We start from the raw sequence: 25,164 nt of genomic DNA on the forward strand, positions 1-25,164 counted from the left end.
AATTTACATGAATTTCATAACTGATGAGGGGAGATGAATATCAACGTTGACAGTAAAGCTCAAAGTGTCTTCTTTCCAGAGATATTTATCAGGAAATGATAACATTTGAAGTTAGTTTGGGCATTTCAGCTGTGAGTCCTAAAATCTGTGCCGAAGGCGAACAGGTTAAATAGCAAACCCAACTTATTGAAATAAGCAGAAAACAGTTGCAGGAAATATTTACCAACTGGTTAAATATCGATCATGATTCTATATGTGAGAGGGCTGATTGATGAATGGGGGTAGTTCTCCCAAGACTTTTACTGTTGAACTAGTAATTACAGTACATTCTTCTAAATGCAAGTTCCATCCATCCATCCATCCATCCATCCATCCATCCATCCATCCATCCATCCATCCATCCATCCATCTCCTGAGTCAGTGTAGCAGACTGCTGACATTAACTACAGTCCAAATCCATCCTTAAAGCTCCGTGTTACTCCGTCATTTCATAAATCTTCAGGCTGTTGTTTTGAAACCATCCCCAGCTCCACAGAGTGGCCTCCAGTGGAAGAGAACAACACCCAGAGGCAGGCCGGGACAAAGCGGGCAAATCCGAGGGGAGGGATGGACGAAAATATATGCATTCAAGAAAAAGAAAACATTTTCCAGAAAGCAGGAGGCAAGAAATTGAGGTGGAGGGGCATCTTCTACATCTACAATTAATTATTGGTTTTTGTAATACATTTAGAAAAGTGTCAACTATATTGAGGTAAACGCCAAGCGGTGTGTGATTAAGAATCTACTTTTCTTCTTTTTAGTTATTTAGATCAACATATAAAACACTGTAATATATTATAGGGTTGTTTATCTGTAGCTTCATTGTCAGTGAAATTGTTCATCCGTTTCTGATGGTTCTTTGTGTCCTTCAGCCTGCTGTCCTTCATCTTGCAGTTTGATCTCAATCATGACTCGTTTCTGTGTAACAGAATGCTGATGAACAGAGAAACTTCATGTGTGTACATCTAAATGTAGAGCAGGGGTCTCAAACTCATGGCCCGGGGGCTAATTGCGGCCCGAGGGACGATAGTTTGTGGCCCCCGCCTTAATACGAAAGTTTAATGTTAGTGCGGCCCGCGAGTTTGATATGTATGGCATTTTACAGTGTTGTGTGCGGAGCTGAACGAACCTACCAATCACGGTGGGGTATATAGCTCGCGAGGGCGGGACATCGGCCGGGCTTGATGTAAGCAGAGAAACATTTCTCAATGAGTGAAAGATACAGCAGCGTTGCCATGGAGTGTTTTCTTCCGTGCCTGGCTGGCTGCCTCGTTTCTATTGGGCACACGTGGACATTTGCCCCAGCACGCTGCCTTCACAACACTTAAAAAAAGTTGCTGCCCAGCGGGACATTATACATATATAGACGTATCTAAATGTGTATGTGTCAGGCAGCACTGCGTCTTCACCCGCACCAGCCCTGCCCGCACGGAGCTGCTCACCTGATTATTAACACGGTGCACCTGATCTCCATTAATCACGCACATATAAGCAGCCCATGTTAACCTACACGTTGTTCGTTATTGTTTTTCCACGAGCCACGCTGACTGCACTGCTTCCCCCAGTGCGGTCCAGTGGATCACTTTACACAGACTGCCTTTTTCGTTCTCAGGACTACACTGCTAAGCTGTATGTGTGTATTTTCCTGCTTTGTGCATTAAAGACTTGGTGTGCGTATACTTCGGCTTCCGCCTCATTCTCCGCATCACAGTATGTGTGTATATATATATATATATATATATATATATATATATATATATATATATATATATATATATATACACACACACGTCAATGGCACTTTAATATGAGGTCTCTCTCTCTGACAAAATAAATCAAAAAGTGATGTGTATGCGGCGGGATAAAAAAAAAAGTAAGGAGCTCAATGCAGCCTAATGTAGTCTGCAGTCACATAGCGACACCTGTCCATCGGAATAACAGTCCTTGGTAACCCGGACCAATTATAGGGTCGCACCGTTATTTATGGGTCATTGTTTTTTATTTCCATCGCTCTATTTGCATTGTATTCGCATTGCCTCACACAATGAACATTACATATATTTCTATATGATGTAAAAGTAGTCAAAACAAATGACATCGACAACAGCACAGTGTAATTTCCCTGTAACAACAGCACATAAAAAGAAGCGGGAATGACGTTCTCCATGTAGTGAGACGTTCACTGTCCGTCGGCTAAAGGCTTGATTGAAACGTCAATGCGACAGTGACAAGTTATTATTAATACACAGCCCCAAACATGTCTTTTTAAAGCCTGCAGTGAAGAGAAAGGTTGGTGATGAGCACAGACAATTTCAGGAAAAGTGGGAAATGCAATATTTCTTTGTTGAGCATAGGGGCACCCCGGCATCTTATTTGCCCAGAGAAAGTTGCGGTGCACAAGGAATACAATTTGAAACGTCATTACACAACTAGACATGCTGAGGAGCATGCGAAATACCAGGGAGATGAGAGAGCCAACTGGGTTGCCAATCTTAAAACATGTTTACTGAGGCAACAAGATTTCTTCAAGAAAGCAACCAAAGAGAGTAATGCAGCAGTCGAAGCTAGCTACATGGTTAGTGAGATGATTGCTACAGCAGGAAAGCCATTCACAGAAGGTGAATTCGTCAAAAAGTGCATATTACAGGCTGCAAGTATAATCTGTCCAGAAAAGAAAGGTCAGTTTAGCAACATCAGCCTTTCTGCCAACATCGTGGCAGAGCACATTTCTGACCCGTCAAGTGACATTTATGACCAACTGTGTGAGAGAGCCAAATTTTTCAGTGTATACTCAGTCACTCTTGATGAGACCAGACATCACCAACACTGCCCAGCTCGCAATGTATGTCTGTGGTGTTAATGACAATTTTGAAGTGATGGAGGAGTTGCTCAGATTAATTCCAATGCATGGCCGGACCACCGCTCAGGAGATATTTTGCCAGTTGTGTGATGCCATAAAGAATGCCGGTTTGCCATGGAAAAGGTTTGTTGGGATAACAACCGATGGAGCGCCATCAATGACAGGGAGGAAAAATGGACTGGTGGCACTTGTTCAAAAAAAAAACTGGAAGAGGAGGGTGTGGAGGAGGCCATTGCGCTGCACTACATTATCCATCAATAGGCCCTTTGCAGCAAATGCCTGAAGTTTGACAATGTGATGTCTGTCGTTGTGAAATGCATCAACCAAATCAAATCCAGGGGCTTAAAGCACCGAAGGTTCCATGCTTTTTTAGAGGAAATGGAGTCAGAATATGGGGATGTGCTCTACTTCACCGAGGTACGCTGGCTCAGCAGGGGAAACGTATTGAAGAGATTTTTTGAGTTGAGAGCAGAAGTGAAAGCCTTCATGGAGAAGGATGGAGTGGATGTTCCTGTGCTAAGTGATCCCAAATGGCTAATGGACTTAGCTTTTCTTGTTGATATCACACATGAGCTTAATGTACTCAACAAGAAGTTACAAGGCCAGGGGCAACTTGTAAGTGCTGCAGATGACACTGTGAGAGCATTCTCCACAAAACTAGTGTTATGGAAAGCCCAGCTCTCTCAGACAAACCTATGCCATTTCCCAGCATGCAAGGCACTCGCGGATGCAGGCACACCATTCAGTGGTGAGAAGTATGTTGACGTTATTTTGAAGCCACAGGAGGAATTTGATCACAGATTTGCAGACTTCAAGACGCACAGAGCCACATTTCAAATTTTTGCAGACCCCTTCTCCTTTGATGTGCAAGATGCCCCTCCTGTGCTTCAAATGGAGCTCATTGACATGCAGTGCAACTCTGAACTCAAAGCGAAGTTCAGGGAGGTGAGTGGAAAAGCAGACAAGCTTGGGCAATTTTTGAGAGAATTGACCCCCAGCTTCCTTGAGCTTTCCCGAATGTTCAAGCGGACCATGTGCCTTTTTGGGAGCACATACTTGTGTGAAAAGCTCTTCTCCACCTTGAACTTCAATAAGTCCAAGTATAGGTCCAGACTTACTGATGATCATCTTCAAGCCATACTGAGGGTCTCAACTGCTTCCTCCCTCAAGTCAAATGTGGCTCAGCTATGCGAGAGGAGGTGCTGCCAGGTCTCTGGCAGCAAGAAGTAGGCAAGAGAAGCCATGTTCAAAAGAACAGTTCATGTTCTTCAATGTTCCATTCATGTTCAGGACAATTCATGTTCAGAAGAAGGTTAAAGGTTAAAGAACTGTTAATACAGACATTTGAATCTGAATACAGCAGATATAGAAGACTAAAGAAACCACATATAGTCGCTAACTAGAGAAATCTAATTATTATTATTATTATCATGATTATTATTATTATTTTATTTATTTATTAGTGATTGATTGATTATTATTATCATGATTATTATTATTTTATTTATTTATTAGTGATTGATTTATTTTCTTATTGATTTTAAATTTATTTATTTATTTTTTCATTGATTCTTAATTTATTTATTTTTTCAACTTATTTTGTGTTAAAAAATAAATAGATTTGAGAAGATTGGAATTTTTTAAACAAAGCTTTTCTTGTGGAAAACCTCACCCAGACTCTGCCTCCAGTGGCCCCCAGGTAAATTGAGTTTGAGACCCCTGCCATAAAGGATGCTTACCACAGTGAGACTAAACCATAATTTGCTAATGTATGGGTAAGACTTGGAAAGCATGTGGAAACGTCAGAGCCCGTACTCTGTGCAAGAAAAAAAATCTCACGGAATTTTGACATCAAGGGAAGATTCAAAGATTTAATCAGCCATTTAATGCCCAAACAGAGACTTGAACCCTGGACCCTCAGATTAAAAGTCTGATGCTCTACCGACTGAGCTATCCGGGCTCTGCTCAAGCATCTGCTTCGAACCTAGAACAGTTGCGACACCTGGCCTCAATAAATAGTTGTCTCTGTGCTGGCTCAGAGGGCGAATCTCAGGAGTTACTTAAAGCTTTTTCCAATAGTTTAATGTGCCTTTTTTGTAAGATGCCCACCATGAAGGTTATCCCCTTTTTCATGTCCAACAGCAGTATTCAAGGATGCAGGCTAGTTGAAAAATGTGACTATGTATAACTCACATAAAAAGCACCTTAAAAGCTCCTTTGACAATCTTTGTCCATAGTCTTATATATAGCATTTGCTTTTTGCAAACTAACTTTACATTTCATCACTGACCAAATGACTGACACTGAGTTCATTATTTCACTGTATAGTGTAACAGATTGTTTCCTCTACATATGAAATGTAACTCCTGACTCTTACTTACACCAACAATCAGGGACTTGAAATGCGGGAAATGTCAGAGCCTGCAACCTGACCGTCAGACTCAATTTGTCATTACAACCGCGACGAGAAAAATGCAAAGCCTTCTCTGGGCCATGAGGCTGGTCAAAACAGCCCCTTGGACCTTGTGGCGCAATGGTAGCGCGTCTGACTCCAGATCAGAAGGTTGCGTGTTCGAATCACGTCAAGGTCATGTTTGTTGGACTCTTGCTTTTGGCCTTTATTAGCAGCTGCTCTATCTTTGATTGTCCAATGTGGAGACTTGGAATTTGTCCAAAGTGTAGTCTGTCTCATCAAATTGACGTTAGTACATTATAACCCTCCTATAACATGTTACCAAACTTTGTCAATTTGCTCTAGCTGAAAAAAAGATAACTCTGCTAATAGTGACTAAGATGTATTCACAATTCAAGTTTTAGTGACACCTCAAATAATGTCACAGTCAAAGTATGTTTGAACCAATGATATTTGCATGGGAGGATCATGGCAATATCTTTTGGGTTCAAACAAAGACGACTATTGTGAGAGCCATTGGTTGGTCTGTTACATTATTTTAGGTGTCACTGAATCTTGAATTGTGAATAGATCCCAGTCACTATTTGCAGAGTTATCTTTTTTTTTCAGCTAGAGCAAATTGACAAAGCTTGGTAACATTTTATAGGAGGGTTATAATGTAGTAACGTTAATTTGATAAGGCAGACTACACAAATTTAAAGTCTCAACATTGGAAAATCAAAGATAGAGCAACTGCTAATAGAGGCCAAAAAGCAAGAGTCCAGCAACCATGACGTGATTCGACACGCAACCTTCTTATCTGGAGTCAGACGCGCTACCATTGCGCCACGAAGTCCGAGTAGCTTTGTTGACCCGCCTCATGGCCCAGATAAGTCTTTGCATTTTTCTCGTCGCGGTTTTAATGACAAATTGAGTCTGACGGTTAGGTTGCAGGGTCTGACATTTTCCGCATTGGAAGTCCCTGATTGTTGGTGTAAATAAGAGTCAGGAGTTACATTTCATATGTACAGGAAACAATCTGTTACACTACACAGTGAAATAATGAACTCAGTGTCAGTCTGGTCTGTGATGAAATGTAAAGTTAGTTTTCCAAAAGCAAATTCTACGCATAAGACTATGGATGAAGATTGGCAAAGGAGCTATTAAGGTGCTTTTTATGTGAGTTATACATAGTCACATTTTTCAAGCAGCCTGCATCCTTGAATACTGCTGTTGGACATGAAATAGGGGATAACCTTCATGGTGGGCGTCCTGCCAAAAAATACACATTAAACTATTGGAGAAAGCTTCAAGAAACTCCTGAGATTCGCCCTCTGAGCTAGCACAGAGACAAGTATTTTTTTGAGGCAAGGTGTCGCAACTGTTTTAGGTTCAAAGCAGGAACGTACACTGAGCCCGGATAGCTCAGTCAGTAGAGCATCAGACTTTTATTCTGAGGGTCCAGGGTTCAAGTCCCTGTTTGGGTGTTTAAACGCCAACGGGTGGCTGATTCTTGTTGGTGGTATAATCCAAAGCTTTGTCTGAATCTACCCTAGATTTTAAAATGCCATAAGAAGTCTTTTCTTGCACAGAGTACGGGCTCTGAAGTTTCCACATGCTTTCCAAGTCTTACCCATACATTAGCAAATTATGGTTTAGTCTCACTGTAGTAAGCATCCTTTATGGTGTTAACTTTGACCAACCAATGGCTCTGACAATAGTCATTTTTGTTTGAACCCAAAAGATATTTGCATGGGAGGATCATGGGAATATATTTTGGGTTCAAACAAAGTCGACTATTGTCAGAAATGTCAGAGCCTGTACTTGGTTCAAACATACTTTGACTGTGACATTATTTGAGGTGTCACTGAAACTTGAATTGTGAATACATCTCAGTCACTATTTGCACATTGTTTTCCTCACCATAGACGTAAGATGCAAGATTAGAAGACATTTTTACGCTCTGTCTAATATAGGCGATATTGTCTGAAGTATCCAAAATAATCCACAATAATTTTTATATGCCCAAAAAAAAATAGATCAATGAAAAATTCATTTAAAAAAAAATAAAAAATAATGTGAGAAAAAAGAAAAGAACTAAAGAAAAACTGACATTTTGAAAAGACTTTAAAATTTTTTAAAAAGACTTCAATCTTGTTTTGGCTTTATAGGCCCCATCTTTTTCTCCTAACTTACACAATTTGTGATCCAATTGGAGAGACTTTTTTTTTTGTTTTGGCTTTATAGACCCGATCTTTTTCTCCTAACTTACACAATTTGTGATCCAATTGGAGAGACTGGATTACTTTTTTTGTTTGAAGACTGCGATCCCCCTGGTGCCTAGTGTTGCGTGTATTGTCTGTGTGTTAAGTGTTGTGTGCATTGTCGGTGTGTTAAGTGTTGTGTGTCTGTTCTTAGTTCTGTGTAAAGATGTTGGGTCATGACATTTCTCGCTTACTGCCGGGAGAAAAACCCAAAGATTGGATGTATAGGAATTGTGCCGGTTACTGCACTAATCCTTTTTTAGATTATTTGGCATTATGGAGTGAAATTGTGTAACATCTAAATACTTTTTCCTAGAGATTTAGATCCTGCTAGAGGTTTCTGTTCTGCTCCAGGTTAAGTTAACCCGTTATGCTCTGCACTGCAACAGGAAGTGGTACATTCCAGCCTCAGCACAAAACTCAAGGTGGAGGTCCTAGGAAAAAGGGGAAGTTCATCTATTAGGGAATAGATAAAGTTCCAATTTCATGTCCTGTAACTCACCTTTTGCCTGTGGTGACACCGACTGATACAAATTTTTATCATAACTTTACAATAATTCCAAACTCGCCTTTAAACCTTTTAGGAAGAGATATGATGCACAAAATGGGAATGGAAATTCTGTTTTTTTAAACCAATGTCTCACTGTCTTTTCCTTCTGTCCTCATGCTCTCAACCAAACCACAGCCAGATCCGGAAGATTGAAGGCGGATAAAAAATGCTGGAGGCTAACACAAGATTTACGTGAGATTAATAAATTAGTTATTCCGTTTGGCTCCTTTAGTGCCCAATGTAGCTACCATTGTTTTCTATACCAGCGACTCACAGATTTTTTTTTACTGTGAAAAACCACTGCTTTAGACAACATAGCACAAGGGTTGCCTTCGTGCTTGTGTGCAGTGGCTGCTGCGGCTCTGATGGTCCGGGATGCTGAGAAAATGGTGCTGTCACATCCTTTGATACTGTACACCTCACATCAGGTAACAGCTATTTTACACAACCTCAACACACAACATATGACAGCACAATGTAGATCTGGTTATGAAACCACACTCTTGGTGGAAAACTTAACTATTAAGCCTTCTTCTCAGCCTCATTCAACTGCAGTCGCTCTGCGTGATCTGCTAGACGATATTGACGTAAATGGTTTTGATGAGGCACATGATTGCTTTAAACACATTGAACAAGAGACCTCTTTTAGGCCTAATCTTTTAGACATGGCCCTGGAAGAGGGGGATTGTCTATATGTAGATGGTTCATGTTCAAAACCTTCTGATAGTGTGTATTTATGTGGATATGCGGTTGTAAGATTACCTGATGTAATAGTTAAAGCTAAATCATTACCATACACATCAGCACCAGCTGCAGAGTTGGTTGCACTTGCAAGAGCATGTCAGTTGTCTGAAGGTAAAGTAGTGACTATATACACTGATTCTAAGTATGCTTATGGTGTTGTGCATGATTTTGTCAAAACATGGAAGCAAAGAGACTTTAAAACAGCTGAGGGAATGCCCATAGCACATTTTTTAATTACATAGGCGACCTTTTAAAAGCTGTTCAACTCCCTGCCAAAGTGGCCATATTTACACATATGCCACCTGTAGGAAATTTGAGATACCTGTTGGTTATAGTTGACAGATTCAGTAAGTGGCCAGAAGCATTTGCATGCATGATAGAGAATGCTAAAACGGTTGTCAAAATATTAATGAAAGAGATCATCTCTAGGTTTGGTATTCCTAGTGTGATTGAAAGCAATAAAGGCACACCTTTTGCTTTGAAGGTAACACAACTTTTGGCTAAAAGCTTAGCAATCGACTGGCATTTTAATATTCCCTATCACCCACAGTCAGCTGGAGTGGTAGAGAGAACAAACAGAACCATTACAGAGCGTATTACTATAGCCTGCAATGAAACAGCCCGGAATTGGACTGTTGTTCTCCCGGCAGTACTCACAGAAATGAAAATGACCCCATCTTCAACAAAACTAACATTTGAAAGTTTTATGTTCAAGCCTTTCCCAACCCCATGGGTCAGGGGACGCACTGGCATTTCTTCCTTAGGTAACCTGGAAGTGATGGTGGACGACTACGTTTCTGCCCTGGTTGAGAAATTGAATTCTATCAGTGCTGATGTCTCACTAACTCTTCCTCTGCCCACAGATAAGCCAACAGACCCTTTTGTGCCTAATCAGCAGGTCCTGATACGAAGTCTGAAGCCTACCAAGGTCGGTGAGCCGAAGTATCTGGGTCCAGTGACTGTTCTAGCTGTAACCAGAACTGGAGTGCTGACTGATTATCAGCCACAGTGGATACACGCAAGCAGGATCAAAACAGCACCCACTTATTCTATGCACTAATTGGTCTGTTGGCCTAAGAAGCCTACCTAAGTGAGTATTCAGGGCTGAAACAGTTGAGAGCCCACGGAAAGATCCTTTCTTTATAGTAGAAAGGGGGTCACCTCCGGGGTGAAGATCTGACTCACTTCACTCTTTAGTTTAGCTTACCCTGATACCTGCTCTAGGTCTTAATTCTATAAATATATGTGCATAGTTGTAACTAGACTCCGAATTTTTCTTATTCTCTTTGAATACATGATTCAGTGAGAAGAAACGACCTTATAATACACATAGACATATTAAACAAGCACTGAGAAACAATTGTCTCATGATGTCTTGGAGAACGTAAAACAACTGCTGAACAAAGTTTTTTGGAGAAGATTAAGAGTTTGTTTATGAGTGTTGAACACTATTTTGTTTTAGGATTGATTCTTTTATTGATTGTTGGAATTGTACTTTGTATGTTGCCATGTTTGATGACGATGGTAAGACAGGCCATAAAGGCCTCGATTGGAGTGGTGATGATGAAGGATTATATGCATGTAGGGAAAGAATGAAATGGAATCTGTATGTTTTTGTTTGTCTTTATCTTTTCATTTGCAGTTTGTGTCACTGATTCTGTTCCCAGGATGAACATCCTATGTTCTGGTGTGTGATGCTAAATCATTAATGATTTAAAGTGGCCATTGTTAGTGTTAAGACAGTTTTCACACTGTTTCACACACATTCCTTTGTCTGTTCAGTGTCTATAGAATATTTACGATGTAAGTCTGTAAGGTAAACAGGGAGTCTTATCTGGACTTACACATCTCCAGCTAGTATATTCTCTTGTCTAAACAGGAAACAACTAGGTCAGCTTTCTCTCCTCTGTGTGTATATATACGTTCTGCTGCCTGCAATAAACTGAAGAGGAAGCATTTGCTGTGTGCGGTGTGATTCTTCCCTGATCAGAAAGGCCTACGGGCATCGCAGGTCATATGGAAAACCTCTCCAAGAATTAAGTTTAGTTTGGGCATGATAAAAATCTAACAATTGGTTGCACAAATTTAAAGATTTAAAAGAAGACAGCATATGGAGAAATATAAAGGGAAATATATAATACTTATACAAAGTTGCAGAACTTTTATAAGACATAAGGCTATTTTTACAGATGCAATTTAAAATAGAATTGGAATGGAACAATCCGCTTCATGCAAAGTTTGTAATGATCATGCTGAGGGATTAAAGAATTAGAGGATTTTAATGGGAAATAATGATGATATGGAATGGAATAAGGTGATGTTGGGATTTGAGAAGAAAAGTAAAAACAAAACGCTTCTAAATCTACTTGTGATGTTGATGGAGAGTGCAATATGGGAAAGACGGGTGGTAGCAAAGAGAGAACAATTTTTCAATGGATGTCTGGTTTGTTTTAAAAAAAAAATTGAAATGTCCCACCCTTGTCACAAGGTTGTATCTTAGTTGCCGATTTATAGCAACTTTTAGCTTTGTTGCTATTTCTATCACAAAGCTTCAGGATATAATTGTCAGTAAAGCCATACTTGACTGTTTAGAGGAAATTCCAAATCTGTGTGGTTTGCGTAAGCATTGTGACATCTTGCCTTCAAAGGCTTACCTAGGGATTGTGACTCCCCTTCTTTCTTGCTGTCCACTTAAATGCCTCCAGTGGCATCAAGAGCCCAACTGAGACAACAAACCAGAATTTACCATTGGCAGACGACGCAAGTGTGCCGCTAATTTTAGAAGAATCTTTGAAGCTGTTTTTGTTGATGTCTATTTTGTAAAGGCTGTCTGTTTCCATGATGGATCGTCGCAGCTGTGGCAAAACGACAGTGGCAAAAAAACCTTGCATCTGAATCCTGTTATTATATGTGGATGATTGTTGACAATCAGAGGGGAAATGCAATGGACTGCCAATTCTGCACAGCCTGTTGTGTGTTTTTGTATCACTTTGTTCTCAAACAAAAGCTTTTGTTAAGCGTGTTTCATGCATGCTGCTGACATTATGGCCGGCTGCAACAGCATCTCCTCCACAAGCTGGCAGTCCTATCGCAGAGCTTTACTACTGATAACGTGGCCGAGCGGTATAAGGCACTGGATTTAGGCTCCGGTCTCTTTGGAGGCTTGGGTTCGAATCCTGCCACTTTATAAATTTGTGTCATTTAGAGTAGATCTCCTTCCGTTAATACTGCAGATGTTGATCAGCGGGTCCAAAGCCTAGATCCGTCGAGATCGAGGGTCGCTGTAAATGCTAGTCAAAAGGTGCTTGTTTTAGCTCTATGTTAAACAGTCTCACGAGCTCTTGTCAAATAGAATACAAAGGTTATCCTGCACTGCACACAGTTTTTCTTTCAGTTTGTCAAGTTTAGCCTTTTTTAGTCAAAAAGTAATGATTTGTATTTATTTCTCCGAACAACCAGATAGGTCCAAAACACACATACTAAGCTTATTTTCAGAAAACAATAAAGGACTGGATTATGCAGATCAGTGTACTCTGTACAGCATTGTTGTGAAATCTGTCCTTTTCACTTGTTCACATTATGCAATACACTGATTTACTTTTATGTGACACTTTCTCTTTCACAAACGCTGTAAATAAGAGTGTCAAGGTTCATCAATGATCCATCTCCTAATTGAATTATCAAGATAAAATGCCACTATAGAAACGAAAAAATAAGGAATCTGAGGATACTAGCAGATAAGACGTTGCATTCTTTTCCCTTTGCACTTTATTTACACACAGATTTAGCCACAAAGCTGCACACTTTTGTGCCATTCCTGGAACCAGATTCTGTTTAAATAAGAGACCATGCTCAGCAATCATGATAACAAAACAAGTGTTCAAGCCAGTGATGTCAAATGAAAGCTAGACTGGTGTGTCACAGCGAGGTTTTAACTATTTTTGTCCAAAGACATGCTCAAGCATTTGGATGAGTCTTTGATATTTAGTGAAATTTTTCCAAAATATTTTAATATCAAACAAGCAGCAGAAGACTTGAGCATTATCCAAGCAAACTGTACAATCGAACAGAGTCAGCATGTTGAATAGTTTTCTCTCATGTTCTTTCAGTATCAACTCAACAAGTCTCCCCTGCATGGGCTCAGGTTAGTTCGTGGTTTAATTATCTACGCAGACTTTAAATAGTTCTGCTGCAGTGTTAAAGAGCTGTGTTCTGGCGGAACAACCTGTGAGGAATTTGTAAGACACTAAGATCACAAATGTAATAGGCATGATTTTAACACGGCACAGGGAGACCCCAACGGATTTTAGGTCCGTCACCTTATCCTCTAAGCCATGATTATGGAAGGTTTTCCATGACCCCTGCACATCCATCAATTAGTCAAATGGTGCTTGCATGCATCAAAAGGAAACCAATGGCAATCTTTCTGTTTGGTACACAAAGTAGACAGGTCATTTGAATCCAGCATTTGTCCTTTTTACCCATGTACTCATCACATGCAGATAGCAAAATAATAGGATTTGAAAATAGGTTTTTACTTTTCTCTACTCTGAAGTGATACTCATCCTTATATGTGATCTCAATCTATGTCCTCTCTGCTAATTACATGCGAGCACTACATTCTTACCCCTATTCCCAATGAAAAGGGGCTCATATAAAATTATGTGGCATTTATTAAATGTATGATTAAAAATGACTTTGGCCTAACTGTCCTTAGGCTAGCTGAAAATGTGCATATAGGAAGATGCTGAACACAGAATTCAGACAGCTTGATGGCATTATGTGTTCAGATTGCCATTGAGGAATGTGACTAAAGTATTAAACAGGTAACAGTTAGCAGAGGATGGTTTCGATCCATCAACCTCTGGATTATGGGCCCAGCACGCTTCCGCTGTGCCACTCTGCTCACTGCGAGCAGCCGAGACAGGACTCACATCTTGTGGCAAAGAGTGGCTCGATTCTACTCTTCTAGCTTCCAAACGGTGCTGGGAAACCCTGTGGGGTTCTTGTCAATATCAGATGAAGTTTCAACTGAATCTGAATTACAATGTAAAGGATTCAGTCAGAGACCATGCTCAGCTATCATGATAACAAAACAAGTGTTCAAGCCAGTGATCTCAAATGAAACCTAGACTTTTGCTTTGGTGACCATGTGTAGGCCAAATAATGAACACGCAAAAGTCATGGATGTATTTTGTTGGTGTTTTAATTATCTACAGGGTTGACTTCAAAACGTGCTGCTGCAGTGTTAAAGTGCTGTGTTCCAGCATTTCTTCTCTTCAACCATGTACTGACCACATGCAGATCTTGAAGTGAAAGGATTTTGAAAGAGGTTTTACTTTTCTTCACTCTGAAGCGATACTCATCCTTATCTGTGATCTCAATCGACGTCCACCTCTCTGCTAATCGCATTTAAGCAAGTTGAGTAAAGTCAAGAGGCTTTTATTGTAATTTCTACTATACACAGTGGAACACAGTACACAGTAAAAACGAGACAACGTTCCTCCGGAACCCTGGTGCTACACTAAACCACAACATAGAGCTACAACACAACACAAGCTACATAACGTGCATCGAGTGCAACCAAGTGCAAACAGTGCAGACAAAAAACAGTACAGACAGACAGTGCAGACAGACAACACAAGACAACACAAAACCCAATATAGCACCGACCAGTAAACCTACTGAATACTTTGATTATACAGTACTGTGCGAGGAGAACTGTAAAAACTATTTCCGAGAGTGAATATAAACAGAACAATGTAGTGCAAAAAAACAGCAGCAGTCAAGAGGTGCAAAAGACAGCATGGAAACAGTGTAATATAATACAGTCAAAGGTGCAAAAAACAGCATGTAAACAGGCTTTACTCATTAAAAAAAGGTCCTGTCTGAAGGGCTCTGTGCTCCTCCGTAATGATAGGAGATGAGCCAGCCAATAAATTAACGCTCAGATGATCATGCCTTAAAAATGGTCCAATAACAGCGTCTCCTAAAAACTCGTAGAGCAGCGCCTACATTCACAAGTAAAATATTTCTCTATGGAGTATAATTTAAGGTTTACAAGACATTTCACGATTACTGACAGTGGATTTTTTTTAAACACACATATACACACAAATAACTACCGTAGTTTTTGGACTATAAGCCGCTACTTTTTTCCCACGTTTTGAACCCCGCGGCTTAAACAACGAAGCGGCTAACTTAGGGATTTTTCTTATGGGTTTTTTCCGGTTTTACAAACTTTAAGCCAAAAAATTGAACCCCATAACATTAAACCAATGAAATTTTCCAACGAAAACGAAAAAAGAACGCACCTCACCTGCCACGCCTCCTTCAGAGGCTGCCTCTGCCTCTGCGCACTCCCAAGCGTGCAACGCAAATCACGCATAGCTGAAGCGCATCATCCACTCATTCCCTGCCTCTATATAAACTGCACACTCACCTACACTCCCGGTCCGTTATTGTACGTTCATGCGTGGTCGTGTAGGTTCATGCTGGTGTGTGTTTGTGCTTCTCCCGCTGCATGCCTTTTTTGCCCGGACTCCTCGCTCACTCCACGGCCGCTTTTGGCTTCCCCAGCGCACCTCGGACTACCGACGCTTCCCTGTCGCTTCCCCCCGTGCCGCGCTTCCTCCTTGACGCACCGTGGATGTTATCTATGAACTGCCGTTTGCTGGATTATCCCGATCTGCACGGGTATTTTGTGTTGGCTCTGCCTTTTGCTGAATAAAGTTTATGTTTGCCGTTACTCTGGCTTCCGCCTCCATGCCTCGCCTAACAGAATAACGGACCCCTGAAAAGGAATTCACGGACAAGAAAAAAAAAGGGAAAGGAAAAAAAAAGGACATGATCGGATTAACGCCGTGGTTCCGGCGCGAGCCGTGCCTCGGAGGCCGGGTTCGCTCAGCCGCAATCAAGCGGCAGTCAAGCTCCGCCCCCGGGAAAACCCGGAAGCTCGCAGCCGCTTCTCGGCACGCTCGGCAGCGCCACGCCCCCTTAATGACGTCACGGGACTCCCGCCTCGCTTCTCCGGCAACAGAGCTGAATGGAGGGATTTTTTAAGGAGCGTGGATCGATACGTGGAGTTGAACCCAGCCAGTTATCCCACCGAAGAAGCGAAAATCGCCATCCACATGTCTCTTCTGACTGAGGAATCTCTTTCCCTTGCCAGAGAGCTGTGGAGCACGACAGAGGGCAGAATCAGCTCATGCGCCCGGTTCCTCCAGCTTCTCCCCAGGGAACTCGGGATAACCACGGCTGATCTCCATCTCCTCTCCCCCGCTTCTGAGAACGCCGCGCTGCTCCAGGCCCTCCAGGATAGCTCCGCTCCACCAAAGGTCCTCCAAGGAATCTCTGCCGTGCTCCAGGAAATCCAGGCTGGCTCCATTTCATTCCAGGACCTCCAGGAGCTCTCCATCCTGCTCCAGAACCTTCGGGCTGGTCCAGCTTCATCCCAGGTCCTCCAGGAGAGCTCGGCTTCATCCCAGGTGTCCACGGAGAGCTCAGCTCCGTTCCAGGTCCTCCAGGAGAGCCCAGCTCCATTTCATGTCCTCCAGGAGAGCTCAGCTTCGGTCCAGGTGACCATAGAGAGCTCCTCTTCCTCCCAGAGCGGCCCCGAGAGCTCCTCTCCGTTCCCGTGTCCCAAGGAGAGCTCCGTTTGGCCCCAGGACCTCCGTGAGTGCTCGGCTCCGCCCTAGGACCTTCCAGAGAGCTTGGCTCCGTTTCAGAGCTTCGAGGAGAGCCTGGCTCTGTTCCAGGACCTCCAAGAGAGCCTGGCTCCGTCCCAGGATCTCACGGAGATCTCCGCCTCTCTCCAGGCCCTCAAGGAGAGCTCCACTTCGCTCCAGGTCTCCGAGGAGAGCCCAGCTCCGCTCCAGGTCTCAGAGGAGAGCCCAGCTCCGCTCCAGGTCTCCGAGGAGAGCCCAGTTCCGCTCCAGGTCTCCGAGGAGAGCCCAGTTCCGCTCCAGGTCTCCGAGGAGAGCTTCGTTCCGTCCCAGGACCTCCGTGAGAGCTCCGTTCCGTCCCAGGACCTCAGTGAAAGCGCCTCTCTGTCCCTGAGCGACCCAGCGAGCTCCTTTCTGTCCCTGAGCGGCCCAGCGAGCTCCTCTCTGTCCCTGAGCGGCCCAGCGAGCTCCTCTCTGTCCCTGAGCGAACCCGTGAGCTCCTCTCTGTCCCTGAGCGAACCCGTGAGCTCCTCTCTGTCCCTGAGCGAACCCGTGAGCTCCTTTCTGTCCGTGAGCGAACCCGTGAGCTCCTCTCTGTCCCTGAGAGAACCCGAGAGCTCGGTTCCGCTCCAGAGTCCCCGAGAGCTCGGTTCCGCTCCAGAGAGTCCCCGAGAGCTCGGTCCCGCTCCAGAGAGTCCCCGAGAGCTTGGTTCCGCTCCAGAGAGTTCCCGAGAGCTTGGCTCCATTCCTGACCTTCCTGGGTGATGTTGATCCGTTCCAGGTTGCCGCCAGGGACGTCATGCCTTCTCAGGTCTCCAGGGTTACCGCCTCTCAGCTCCAGACCACTGCAGGGGAAGTCGCTCAGCTGCCGGTTTTCGCTGAGAGCGTGGCTCCGTTCCCGGTCTCCGCTGAGGGCAGCACTCCACCTCTGGTCTCCGCTGTGGGTATCTCTCCGCCTCCAGTCTCCACAGAGGGTGTCAGCCTGCTCCAGAGCTCTGTGGATGGCGTCTCTCCGCCTTCAGTCTCCGCAGAGGGGTCGCTCCGCTCCAGGGCTCCAGGGGGGTTGTCTCTCCGCCTCCTGTCTCCGCTGAGGGCGTCGCTCTGCTCCAGGTCTCCGTGGTGGACGTCTCTCCGCCTCTGCTTTGCGCCGGGGACTTCGCCCCGTTCCTGGCCTCCGCGTGGGTCTGTGTTCCGTTCCGGGGCCCCACTGGGGTCCTTGTCCCGTTCCGGCTCTCCGCAGGTGTGGTTGCTTCGCCTCGGGCCCTTCCCTGCTGTTCCTGGCTCCGTGGCGGTTCGGGCCGGGTCCCTTTCGACCCTGGAGGACTGGAGGGGCCCTCCTCCGAGTGCCCGGGCCCACCGGGCGGTTGGTGGTTTGGGGGCGTCTGGTGCCGCCCCTTTGGGTGGTCAGGAATCCACCTGCCATGCCTCCTTCAGAGGCTGCCTCTGCCTCTGCGCACTCCCAAGCATGCAACGCAAATCACGCACAGCTGAAGCGCATCACCCACTCATTCCCTGCCTCCATATAAACCGCACACTCACCTACACTCCCGGTCCGTTATTGTACGTTCATGCGTGGTCGTGTAGGTTCATGCTGGTGTGTGTTCGCGTTTGTGCTTCTCCCGCTGCATGCCTTTTTTGCCCGGACTCCTCGCTCACTCCACGGCCGCTTTTGGCTTCCCCAGCGCACCTCGGACTACCGACGCTTCCCCGTCGCTTCCCCCCGTGCCGCGCTTCCTCCTTGACGCACCGTGGATGTTATCTATGAACTGCCTTTTGCCGGATTATCCCGATCTGCACGGGTATTTTGTGTTGGCTCTGCCTTTTGCTGAATAAAGTTTATGTTTGCCGTTACTCTGGCTTCCGCCTCCGTGCCTCTCCTAACAGAACCCTAACCCTTACCCTAGAAAACTCCCCAGAGAACTACTGTGGTACCTTGACCTACGAGTTTAATTCGTTCCCTGGTCGAGCTCGTATCTCAATTTGCTTACACATAAAATCAGTTTTCCATACTGAAAATACTTAAAATGGCATTAATCTGTTCCAACCCTCAAAATGACACCCCGTTTCATGTTATGAAATTGGAAAATACATTTCTAAATAACAAATCTTGTATAAAAACATAATAGAAAGAGTATGTAAAGATATAATAAGGTTTTACTCCGTGTATTTTGAGATGAGACGACTTGAGCTAACGGAAACGCCGGTGGTGTGTGTGTGTGTGTGTGTGTGTGTGTGTGTGTGTGTGTGTGTGTGTGTGGAGGGAGGGTAGAGGCGATAAGCGGAGGCGGACTATCACTCCTGTACATTACGTATCCCTAAACTTTTACATTTTTACTTTTTCTTCTTTGCCTATCTTAATTTTCCTCACAGTCTTTGGTTTCTGGCTTCGCTTCGCCATCTAGCAGCAGCGTCTTGAGCTCATACCTCAATTTTTTGCTTGCGTAACACCGCTCGTACCTCGGAAAACTCGTACGTTAATGCACTCGTAGGTCAAGGTACCACTGTAGTTTTTAAAGGAAGGAGTACGACAGTGAACAATGACTTACTTGGTTGGCTACTGTTTAGATACAAGCCGTTGTAACTATTTGAGTCTGGGTGAAGGGAGAGCTCGCTAAATCCAGTTGCAACAGAAATCATATAAGCACAGACACGTTTCCAGGTTTCCGTGTGTAACGTGTATTTCGGTAAAGCCTGTGTAAAGTACATTAGTGTAGACAGCCTGCGGCTTATGGACAGGTGCGGCTTATTTATGTTAAAAATAAAAATATTTGTCAAATTTAGTGGGTGCGGCTTATATAAGGGTGCGCTTTAAAGGCCGGAAATTACGATATCCATTTTCAATGCTTATGTGACCACAAATAAAGTTCATAATACATTTTAACTAAACCGACTCAGAGAATGCAGTGATTTCACATTGATCAGAGACGAGTGACAATGGTCCATGAATCAATCAGATTTCACCTCTCGCCAGGAATTACTATAAATACATGGATTTTGGGTTGTAAGGGACAGATTTCCACCATGAATGACATCAGTACACCACAAGTCTGGATACATGGGAGAATTAGGCATGGAATGCATTTGGCACTGTGAAATTGGTCTCCATCACTTACATCACTTATGATGGAGTGCCCCTAAATTTTGAGGGAAACATGGTGTTTGGATTTTGTTTTCATAGAGCTCTTGTCTTCGACCTTAAAAATTAAGTGTGTTCTTCCACAATATTTTATTTTATGAGTTTCTTAGTAGCTCCTGGTTCCATAATCTCAAATGACTGTATAAGATTGTAGAAAGGACATTACTTATAATCTTACATTCTGGTGCTTATGTCAGTTCTCAATCTCCAGTGTGCTGGATTGTTTAAAGACTATAATCACACTCTTGATATCACCCAAATGAGGATGGGTTCACCTTTTAAGTTTGGCTCTTCTCAAGGTTTCTTCCTCATATCCTTGCCACAGTCACCATGGCTGCTCATCAGGGATAAATACACATCATTCACCTAACTGTTAAATACTGTAAAGCTGCTTTAAGACAATGTCCGTTGTAAAAAGCGCTATAGAAATAAACCTGACTTGCCTTAAAAAAACCTCCAGGCCTCCAATGGCTCTTTTAAGAGCCATTAACTTTTCCCATACAGACGTTTTCAGATGAGGCTGCACAAAGGTTTTCACACAGCAGGTCCCTTGCTTCAGCAATTAGGATAATCTCTTAATTCAGAAGTTTTATTGCTTAAAAAAAAAACTTCCACAATGCTTTCATACGCACGTTGGTGGTTGATAAAGAAGAGCTGCTGCTTCTCTCAGGATGTCCTGCACCCACTTCAGTAGGTGTGACTGTTCGCTGGTCATGAAGGTGGAGATGAAACTTGTGGGGAAGTTTCTCGCCTTGCTGGCTTTTCCACACTCATGTACAGCAGTTAGTAATTCTACTCACTGCATGTGTTGTGCAGCAGTAGTGGGTAACCGACTCCCTGCTCAACTTCACCTGGGTAGTTAAGAGCGCCAGTGGGAATCTCTACTCTCTGCCCAATCGATGATTAGGTGACGGCTATCTGAGCTCTGGAACACACTTGCAGTGACTGGCATGTCTCTGTAGCCTTCATTACCGACTCTGTGATCAGGAGAACTTGGAACGGTCTCAGCCACCTCTTCTCTCTACTGCTCTTCATTCTTATATCTCTCACCACCACACAGTCTCCTGTTTCATAACATCCAGCTGTCTGCTGACTGATACAAGAAGTGTTTCTCTCACCTGCTTCTGTAGTTGAGATAAAGCACAGGACATGTTTGCACAATAACACAAAATTTCGTGATTACATTCGGAGTTAGTCATTCCTGGTTGTGGTCATTAACCCACTCTGGTTTTAGGTCGTCTGCCAGTAAGGTGAGGTTTACCCAGGTTTTCTTCTACTTGTTTCAGTGCCTGATTAGTCAAGTCAAGCCAAGAAGCTTTTATTGTCATTTCAACCAAATATAGCTGACGCATTACACAGTGACATAAAATAATGTTCCTCCTGAACCCTGGTGCTACATACAACAACAATCACAGAAATCACAGGGCTAAGGACTAGTAAGTGTCCTTGCCACATAAAGTGCATCGTGTGAAACCTGGTGCAAACAGTGCAAAGACAACACAAGACAGTTAAAGACAACACAGGACAGTGCAAGACAACACAAAACAGTGTAAGACAAATACACAAGACACAAAATAGTGATTAACGAAAGGTGTGCATTTCTTACTGCTATTTTCTTCTGGAAAACCCCATCTAGAAATAATTTCTAGATGGTATTTCTAGTGTTGATATTCAGACTGAATCTAACCATTATGGTGTGTGAGTGTCTGTTTGTATTACTCCCCATATTGCCATATAACAACATTTAAATCACACAATAAACGCTACAAATCCACAAATCTAGGAGACAGTAACATGAGAAGTGATGCAGTATAATGATATTATGCCGTATTTTTCCACAATAAGCCGCTACTTTTTTCGCACACTTTCAACCCCGCGGCTTAAACAATGAAGCGGCTAATTTATGGATTTTTCCTGGGTTTTTCTCGGTTTCACAAGCTTCAAGCCAGAAAACTGAGCCCCATAACATTAGATCGCTGTGAGCAGGGTTCAAACCTGCGTGGGAAAACCCCATTGGATTTCAAGTCCAACGCCTTAACCACTCAGCCATCACAGCAATGCTGAAAGGAAAAAATGAAAACGAAGAGATATCTTTATTATTCTTTCATAGTTCTTCATAGTTTTACCTTAAAAGAAGCATTTAGAATTAAACAGTGTCTCTGACAAACATTGATTAAAAAGAAACCCTCAGAGCATCTGTCCCAGACGCACCACCCTGCCAGCAACAGTCACTCAGTCCACTCAGTGCTTGGTGTCTAACAAAAACCAGAACGTCCCTGGGTGGACTCGGAAACCAGCCTTTTGGATAACAGCTGAAATCACTAACCAGTGGCGCCATTGGCTGAGAAAAAAATGGAAGATCTCGCACTGATTAGCTGTCATTACAAGACACACAGCGCACAAACGAGCTTCCGAGATCAGACGAGATCGAGCGGTCTCAGAGTGGTATGGCCGTGAGCGAGAATTGCTGATTGAAATTGCCAATTTATTTTTGTTTGTTTGTTTGCTTATATGCCTTTTCTGCTATTCAAGTTCAACTTTTATTACAATTTATCCACCACAGTAGATGTTCATTCTTAAATTAAGCATGAAAGCAAATAAAATGTACATGAGTCAAAAAATCTGGCCATCGACAGTTCTTTAAGTCTAGAAACCCCTCTGTTATGTAATTCTTTGTTTTCATACACAATGTTGTCTCCAAGTTCGAAGTTGCTTCACTTGTTTAAGAAAAAACCCATTGTTACTTTCCATGACCCGTTGCTTTTTTCATCCATATACTTTTTCATCATTTTCATTTATTTGTATTTGTTCCACATCCATTAACCCCAATCCTTCCTCCCTATTGCTCCTATTAAGGTGTTGTATGCAATTCTTGCGGGCTTCCCTTCCCATAAAAGATCTAAAAAACTTTTTTTGCCCACAATGGCACAGCTGATGTGTATAAAATGTATCATAGTTTAGAAATCATTAAAATGTTAAGTACTAACATTATTTCTTCTGCTGTCTTTTCATCCCTCCTCATTAAAACTCCTAAAATCTTTATTTCTTTTGCTTCCATAAAAGTAAAATGATCCATTAAAAACGCAGCCCTTCTGAATCTCATGTATACCGTTTTATCATAATTTATTTTGGCTCCTGATCCCCTACAGAACTTTTGTACCGTTTGCATTGCTTTTTTCACCCCCTCCAGATTTTTGACCAATAGCGTTGTGTTATCCGCATATTTAAATATTTTATTCTCTTCTCCCTCGATGCCTAATCCTTTTATTCCTTTTATTCCTGTTTTTTAGTTAGTCCAAAAGGAACCACAATTAGATGTACAATTAATGTATGGGTCATATACAAATACAACATGAATGGGTCCAAGAGTAAACATTCGAGATCAATTGCTACTGTGGACAGTGGTGCCTAATGTTTGTTAGTTGCAGCACTGCATTTTTATTGCTGAAAGAGTAGGACCCTCAGAGCATTTGCTGTCAACAGATGTGTGTTGCATGCTAATTTCAACAGAATTTTGGTGGTTTGTTAAAACTATGACCAGATATTAGATAGAACGTTTTCACTGCTATGGCATGGCTATTGTTTGTCGATATGTATCTTATAACTATATTTAACTATATTTGTATTTTAATATATTTTATGTTGAGGACCTTAGAAAGTCTCAAATTAATGGTAGAACTAGCATCAAGACAAAAATCTAATCTATGCTTGTGCCCTATTAGCTGTTAGCTCGAATGCATATGTCCAAGCAATATTTTTTTTATAAATCTAAGAGCAAAGAATCGCCTCGTGGCATTGAGGCGCTGTGGCTTAGTTGGTTAAAGTGCCTGTCTTGTAAACAGGAGATCCTGGGTTCAAATCCCAGCAGTGCCTGGTGCAGTTGTCCTTTGCTGCTTCTTCTTGAGTGCCTTCCAGCATTTTCTTCATGGCTTGAGATTTAACATTGCAAGGGGATAAGATGGTTTCTCTGGTGCACTTGTAACCCACTCGAAAATAGCCTATTAATAGGATTATGTTATTCTAGTTTAATATCTGATCTCTTGATTGCTTTTAGTTATGTTTTCCCTACACACCGTAATTGTCCAATAGGTGGCAGCAGTGGCGCTGCACAGAAAAAAAAAACTGCTACACTGATTTTCGTGAAGAAGAAGGCGACTGAAAGCAAGACTTGCTCTCGGAAATAACCAGAAAATAATTCGGTTTCCATGGACAACACGTCCATCATTACCCAGGTAGCAAATCCAAAGGAGGAGGAAATAATTTCTTCGAGCCAAGAAAAAGGATTAGAGAGAGAGAGAGAGTTCCATTGGAGAAATTCACCATCGGACACGTGAGGCAGAAGAGCAGAGGGTGTGAAGGATCATTTGGCCTGCAACACGAACTGCTTCTACTTACCAATTCTTCATTGCATCGTACAGATAAGCGCGAGATCCCACCACACTAAAAAAAAAACATACTACCCGGGTAGATGGACTTTGGTTTATTATTTTGAAGTTATTTCATCAGAGCTCTGAGGTCATTTTATTTTATATTTTCCCAATTTGTGTGAAAAAAATTGAAAAAAAAAGAGGAATATTGATTTCACAACAAAGAAAACATAAACAAGGTCATACTGGTTGATATCTGATGTTCAATAAATGCCGGCTATATGTTCTGAGTAAACTATCCTGGTACTTTCATTTGTCTACTCCTCTTGTGAAAAGTTCCTTAGAAAGGCAGCACTTACTCTACATTATAATAAGTGCCCCTTACATAATTTGGCGAGCCAGCAGCCAGGAGGAGAAATTACATTAAATTAGTATTTGTTTACATTGCCGGTTAAACCTGATTATTGACCCACTGTAATATTTTTTTTTATTGTTAACATTTTTTTCAGTTTGCTTTTGTAAAATTGTGTCAAATTCAATGCAGTCATGGATACTGAACAAGAGTATGGTGTGAATTTGAAAATGGCTGTGTACGTTGAGGGTATTACAACAACTGATACTGATGAACAGATAACTGAATCCTGTTTAGCTTTTGGGCCTGTGAACAAAGTTCTTAGGGTAAGGCAGACAGGACAAGAGAATGGAGTTAAAGCTCTAGTTGAGTTTGAGTCTGAGCAATCAGTCATAGACCTAACTCCTAAACTCCCACAATATCTACCTAGTGTTAGAGATCCTAACATTATGTGGCGTATAGATAGGGCTTATAAAGCAGCTCCTACTCCTGAGAAATCCCTACCCACAGTGCGAGCAGAGCTCCTGGACTCAAGTAACAGTTCAAACTCTGATAGTGAGGCAGATTTTGATGACAGTGGGACCCCTTTAGTCCGTAAAGCACACACTAAATTGTACCCAACCCAACATGCTTCCCCTACATTCACCACTAGAACAAGGAAACAGACAACACAGTCAGCTCAAATCAACCAAAGAGCCTCAGACAATGACATAATCAATCCACCAGGCGTTCAGAGGATCATTGTAGAGCATGTTATTAAAAATGACAACTCAAATGCCTCAAGCCAGGGATCTAA

The 25,164-nt window shown here is 42.7% G+C and overlaps 5 non-coding genes across 5 annotated transcripts; 3 read left to right on the forward strand and 2 right to left on the reverse strand.

The window, feature by feature from the left end:
- Positions 1–4,786: 4,786 nt before the first annotated feature.
- Positions 4,787–4,859, reverse strand: trnak-uuu. Its single transcript has one exon. It is a non-coding gene; the product is annotated as a tRNA-Lys (tRNA).
- A 559-nt stretch (positions 4,860–5,418) lies between these two features.
- Positions 5,419–5,490, forward strand: trnaw-cca. The gene has a single exon. It is a non-coding gene; the product is annotated as a tRNA-Trp (tRNA).
- A 1,215-nt stretch (positions 5,491–6,705) lies between these two features.
- Positions 6,706–6,778, forward strand: trnak-uuu. Its single transcript has one exon. It is a non-coding gene; the product is annotated as a tRNA-Lys (tRNA).
- A 14,845-nt stretch (positions 6,779–21,623) lies between these two features.
- Positions 21,624–21,705, reverse strand: trnas-uga. The gene has a single exon. It is a non-coding gene; the product is annotated as a tRNA-Ser (tRNA).
- Positions 21,706–23,448: 1,743 nt separating this feature from the next.
- On the forward strand, positions 23,449–23,522 carry trnat-ugu. The gene has a single exon. It is a non-coding gene; the product is annotated as a tRNA-Thr (tRNA).
- The last annotated feature ends 1,642 nt before the right edge of the window (positions 23,523–25,164 follow it).

This window comes from Silurus meridionalis, chromosome 3, assembly GCF_014805685.1.
Source record: "Silurus meridionalis isolate SWU-2019-XX chromosome 3, ASM1480568v1, whole genome shotgun sequence".
Lineage (NCBI taxonomy): Eukaryota > Metazoa > Chordata > Actinopteri > Siluriformes > Siluridae > Silurus > Silurus meridionalis.